We start from the raw sequence: 6356 nt of genomic DNA on the forward strand, positions 1-6356 counted from the left end.
GCAGAGCTCAAAAGGCGAAATTATATATATGGGTCCTACGTAGTGACACAACAGTTAATCAAGCAATCTAATTTAGCTTCGAAAACGTATGAAAAACGGGCAGTTACGTTTCAGGAGAAAAGAAATTTGTCGCATAACTTAAATAAAAGAAGTGATCGATAGAAAGGACATGTACTGAGGCATCAAGGGATCACGAGCTTAGTGTTGGAGGGGAGTATGTTGTCTGTCTGGGGAGGGGAGGGGCAGGGGGGCAGAAAACTTGCTGTAGACGAGAACGAGAGATGAACATGGTAAGAGGTTCAAATGTATGTAGGTTGGAGCAGCTATTCGGAGATAAGGAGGCTTGCGTTGGATAGAGTGGTGTGAACGGCTGCATCAGACCAGTCTTTAGACTGAAGACCACAACAAGACATGGCCTTAAGAGCCGGCCGCGGTGGTCTCGCGGTTCTAGGCGCTCAGTCCGGAACCGCGCGACTGCTACGGTCGCAGGTTCGAATCCTGCCCCGGGCATGGGTGTGTGTGATGTCCTTAGGTTAGTTAGGTTTAAGTAGTTCTAAGTTCTAGGGGACTGATAACCACAGATGTCAAGTCCCACAGTGCTCAGAGCCATTTGAACCTTAAGAAAATGAATTTTGTGGTTTGAGAAACATAATTCTGTCTCTGTTGAGGTATCGAAGTGCATTTGGCGCCAGCACAGCATTCGGGCCCTGGTCAGTGTTACGGGGGCACAACTTCCCGCCGCCGACACTTGTTAAGACTATGGCGGTTTGCCGCCATTGCGACTGCTGCGGCGCTTTTATCGCGGCGGCGTCTCGGACGGCGGCGCCGGCGCCAGGGCGTGGGTGGCAGGTAGCGAGCGGCCTCGCTGGGAACGCACGCGCCGCCTCGCCGCCTGCGGCTGATGCTTATCGCCGGTCGAGTGTCTCCGAAGCGGCAGCCCAGCCTCTTACCGCGCCACGCAGTGTCTCTTCCATTTACGACTATCTCTCTGCTGCGCGAGGACGCGCGACTCCTTGGCGCCACGCGCCACATTTCGCGTCTTCCTCGGGGGACGCCTCGTGTCCAGACAACTGCCATATGTGGCACATAGTGCCAATCTTTCTACGCAGGTTCCTCCAATCTTAGCTTTATTGGCGAAGTTACAGAAGCTGCGTATTTATAAGCTTTCATTTTGATAGCCCTGTGCCATTCAATTTCGGGATCCGTATTTTGTTGTGATGTTCAAATAACATACAGAAATGTAGGTAGGTAACGCACTCGAGATCATCCAACATATCTATGGGTGAACACTCCGTCCCACGCTGGGTAGCCAGTCGGTCTGAGGCGCCTTGTCATGGTCCGCGAGGCTCCTCTCGGAGGTTCGAGTTGTCCCTAGGGCATGGATGTGTGTGTTGTCCTTAGGATTATTTAGGATAAGTAGTGTGTAAGCTTAGGGACTGATGACCTTAGCAGTTAAGTCCCATAAGATTTCACACAGATTTGATTTTTTTTTTTTTTTTTTTTAGAATTTAGGCAACAAACTCCGTCTCTTTAAAGTCACTGCTTGTATAATTTTAACTGCTTTCTTAATAACACTATCCCACTAACTGGAGGTGTTCACCAATATCGCTGTGTTGTTCTATTCGATCGGATGACCAGTCCAAAGACAATATTCAGCAATGGCAAATTTGTCTGTCTCTTGTAAGCATGTGTTACATGTATGGTCTATATTCCTACCCTGCACAATCTTGATGGTTCGACCTATAGATGACGTGCCACAAATGCAAGAAAACAGCAGAAAGTGGTGTTATGGATGAAAGCATCCAAGCTCATATTCTGCAGATCCTAAAAGGGTCCTAATGTTTAAAAGGATCTAATTTCCCTCAGAATACGATGAGTCCTGTTACAAACATTATCTGCTTCAGAGAAGAAACTCATTATTCACCCTATTCAAGACTGATCGATAACCCAACGCCCATCTGACCTGTTTTTTACTATACCCATTGCGGTGGAAGGTTACGTCTTGTTGGACTAATTCGAATGACAAACCCTCAAGGTCTAACAGAACGGGCCTCTTTCAACAAAGGTAAGCGACGGTACGGCAGAGAGATCTGTAGTTCCGTGCTAAAATATCTTATGAGACAAATGTGGTTAGAAGGCGTCAAACAATAAAAAATTCCACAGTAATTAAAATATTATAGTTCTCATTTCTTTGTAAAGCATCTGGGAGTAGTCACACACACACACACACACACACACACACACACACACACAAAATCGATAACAGCACAAGTTCGGCTGGTTGATCAGTGGACCAACCCAGCATTAACTAGTTACTGAGTAACACACTAAATGCCCTTCGTTAAAATATTTCATAGAGTAATTTGTACGTCCCAACCATTGTAGACAACTGAAGGTGTTGGGGGGGGGGGGGGGGTGGCGGGCTGCCGTCCCCCGATGACAGTATAAAGCTGTGCCTTAAACGACTGTGTCCTTTAAGGTACATGTGAAGCACCACCTCTGGAAATGCTTCAGCGACCACCTTGTGGTGCGGTAGTGTAACGTTGTGCGAAGCAGTGAACGCAGATCCTGGCTAAACTGCTCGGATTACAGGGATGAACAACCCTCGCTAAAAAAATGTCAATCTCAATGCGTTTTGCGCGCCGATGTGGTGCATGGCTGTTGAGGTAGAACAGCTGTTAGCGTTCGACCTCTGGGGAACTGGTATCACCACAGCTGCATATGGCATAACTAGGGAAACAGGGCTCTGTCTGGGTGGACTTCCATTCCCGGACCTTCATATCACTAGCTGCTCGTAGGAACACCATGACTAAACACAGTGTAAAAACTCTGCCAACGCAGGGAATGTACCATCTGGGAGTATTCACACCCGCTCTTCCAAGAGACTGAAGGAGGCTAGTCCGGTGGAGGGCACTTAACGTGGCACTGTCATTACCTCCCTTTTCTGTTCCAGCCGCGTATGGTTCGCGGGAAGAACGACTGTCTGAAAGCATCCATGCGCGCTCGAATCTCTCTAATTTTACATTCGTGATCTCCTCGGGAGGTATAAGTAGGGGGAAGCAATATATTCGATACCTCATCCAGAAACGCACCCTCTCGAAACCTGGAGAGCAAGCTACACCGCGATGCAGAGCGCCTCTCTTGCAGAGTCTGCCACTTGAGTTTGCTAGACATCTCCGTAACACTATCACGGTTACCAAATGACCCTGTGACGAAACGCGCCGCTCTTCTTTGGATCTTCTCTATCTCCTCCGTCAACTCGATCTGGTACGGATCCCACACTGATGAGCAATACTCAAGTATAGGTCGAACGAGTGTTTTGTAAGCCACCTCCTTTGTTGATGGACGACATTTTCTAAGGACTCTCCCAATGAATCTCAACCTGGTACCCGCCTTACCAACAATTAATTTTATATGATCATTCCACTTCAAATCGTCCCGCACGCATACTCCCAGATATTTTACAGAAGTAACTGCTACCAGTGTTTGTTCCGCTATCACATAACCATACAATAAAGGATCCTTCTTTCTATGTATTCGCAATACATTACATTTGTCTATGTTAAGGGACAGTTGCCACTCCCTGCACCAAGTGCCTATCCGCTGCAGATCGTCCTGCATTTCGCTACAATTTTCTAATGCTGCAACTTCTCTGTATACTACAGCATCATCCGCGAAAAGCCGCATGGAACTTCCGACACTATCTACTAGGTCATTTATATATATTGTGAAAAGCAATGGCTCCTAACACTCCCCTGTGGCACGCCAGACGTTACTTTAACGTCTGTAGACGTCTCTCCATTGATAACAACATGCTGTGTTCTGTTTGCTAAAAACTTTTCAATCCAGCCAAACAGCTGGTCTGATATTCCGTAGGCTCTTACTTTGTTTATCAAGCGACAGTGCGGAACTGTATCGAACGCCTTCCGGAAGTCAAGGGAAATAGCATCTACCTGGGAGCCTGTATCCAATATTTTCTGGGTCTCATGAACAAATAAAACGAGTTGGGTCTCACACGATCGCTGTTTCCGGAATCCATGTTGATTCCTACAGAGTAGATTCTGGGTTTCCAAAAACGACATGATACGCGAGCAAAAAACATGTTCTAAAATTCTACAACAGATCGACGTCAGAGATATAGGTCTATAGTTTTGCGCATCTGCTCGACGACCCTTCTTGAAGACTGGGACTACCTGTGCTCTTTTCAAATCATATGGAACCTTCCGTTCCTCTAGAGACTTGCGGTACACGGCTGTTAGAAGGGGGGCAAGTTCTTTCACGTACCCTGTGTAGAATCGAATTGGTATCCCGTCAGGTCCAGTGGACTTTCCTCTGTTGAGTGATTCCAGTTGCTTTTCTATTCCTTGCACACTTATTTCGATGTCAGCCATTTTTTCGTTTGTGCGAGGATTTATAGAAGGAACTGCAGTGTGGTCTTCCTCTGTGAAACAGCTTTGGAAAAAGGTGTTTAGTATTTCAGCTTTACGCGTGTCATCCTCTGTTTCAATGCCATCATCATCCCCGAGTGTCTGGATATGCTGTTTCGAGCCACTTACTGATTTAACGTAAGACCAGAACTTCCTAGGATTTTCTGTCAAGTCGGTACATAGAATTTTACTTTCGAATTCACTGAACGCTTCACGCATAGCCCTCCTTACGCTAACTTTGACATCGTTTAGCTTCTGTTTGTCTGAGAGGTTTTGGCTGCGTTTTACACTTGGAGTGAAGCTCTCTTTGCTTTTGCAGTAGTTTCCTAACTAGGCTGTAAGAGCCGGGTATACCTGTGGTGTCCGTGCATCTTTCATGCACTGTGCGTGTCGTCCGTCTGAAGTATGAAAGGCCACGCTCACAGGGAATCTTGTAAACCTCAGGCTTCCGAAACACCAAATCATCTTTGATGGAATCCAGGACTGCTGCTGTCTTTGGTAGAGGATGAAATATCACTTTGTGTTTGCTGAGAGTGCGTCCTATTTTTATGTTAGGCCTCCCACATATCGCAGGAAAGCCCTTTCCCTTTCTTCTTCTGTATTCCCTATCTCCACCGATGGGTTCATTCGTAGTGCATTGCGTATCTGGTGTGGAGAATGCACGTTGGCTTCAAAAACTTTCTTCATGGGTAGAAACACATCCTCCCTATTGCTCTCGTCAGTTATGATGTGCGTTTGTGTACCAGAGTTCTGGGAAACCTCGTCGCCTGGGGAGGATGGTGACAGTTATTTGAACGTAAATATAATCCCATATGCATCGGTTTCAGATATACTGTATGTCTCAAAGTGCCAGCATCTTTGAGTCACATCAAAACATCCAAAAGTAGAAGGCATCCCTCTATTTCGATTTCCTTTGTAAGCTCGATTTGTCTGTGGGTGGAATTCTTGTAATTTATCTACACCATGAAGCCACATTACAAATGGGTCATAAACATTCCTCCGAAATTCTGTAGGCTTCAAGCTAGCAGGTTGCTGCGCCTTTTCCCTTGATCTCCATAAAGAAGGACGAAGCGAGTTCTGGAGCGTCAGCCACTCCGTTTACACTGAAGGTGGCTGGACGATACTCAACCAAAATGTCAGAGGAAGAAGTTGAATTTATGCGGCTACACGCCCGCAGTTTCCTGCAGCAGTCATCAACCAGCGAAAACATGAAGATGCATAAAGCAGACGGTTCGTAAAAGCTTAGAAGGGGTTGCTGGTAATTTAAGATCTATTAAATGTTGATAAATGGCTCCCTGCTGGCTTAAACTAACAGGTCAAAGCAGGTGGAACTTCAAAGGAAGTTAAAAAAAAAATTGGGTGCATATGATACAGTTGTTGAGATGCACAACTCCCTGAAATCAAGCAGGCTTTTGGTCATGTGCCATGATATTGGGAACATAGTTATTTCGACAAGAACGAGGGTCACAAGGGATAGTCGAAGTTTTACAGAGGACGCAAAGGAATTAAGGAGAGATTAAGAAGATCGCCAATTCATTGTGACCTTCATCTCTCCATCACTACCCGAATCCATCATGGCAGGGTTCTTCCGGTTTAGGGGTACACATTAAGCACCTAAACTCTTAAGGTGTTACAAATGCCAGCGCTTTGGCCACACAACACTGACTTGTAGAGGTGAGGCACTTTTTAAGAAATTATGAAAGCCACTGACTGCCTGTTTACAGCAATGTCTATCAATTGCTCTGGATGCCACCTAATCTGAACTCAAGATTGCCCAACATTCTCTTAGGGAAAAAATGATTCAAATGGCTCTGAGCACTATGGGACTTAACTTCTGAGGTCATCAGTCCCCTAGAACTTAGAACTACTTAAACCTGACTAACCTAAGGACATCACACATATCAATGCCCGAGCCAGAATTCGAACCTG

This window comes from Schistocerca piceifrons, chromosome 3 (assembly GCF_021461385.2).
Source record: "Schistocerca piceifrons isolate TAMUIC-IGC-003096 chromosome 3, iqSchPice1.1, whole genome shotgun sequence".
Taxonomy (NCBI): Eukaryota; Metazoa; Arthropoda; class Insecta; order Orthoptera; family Acrididae; genus Schistocerca; species Schistocerca piceifrons.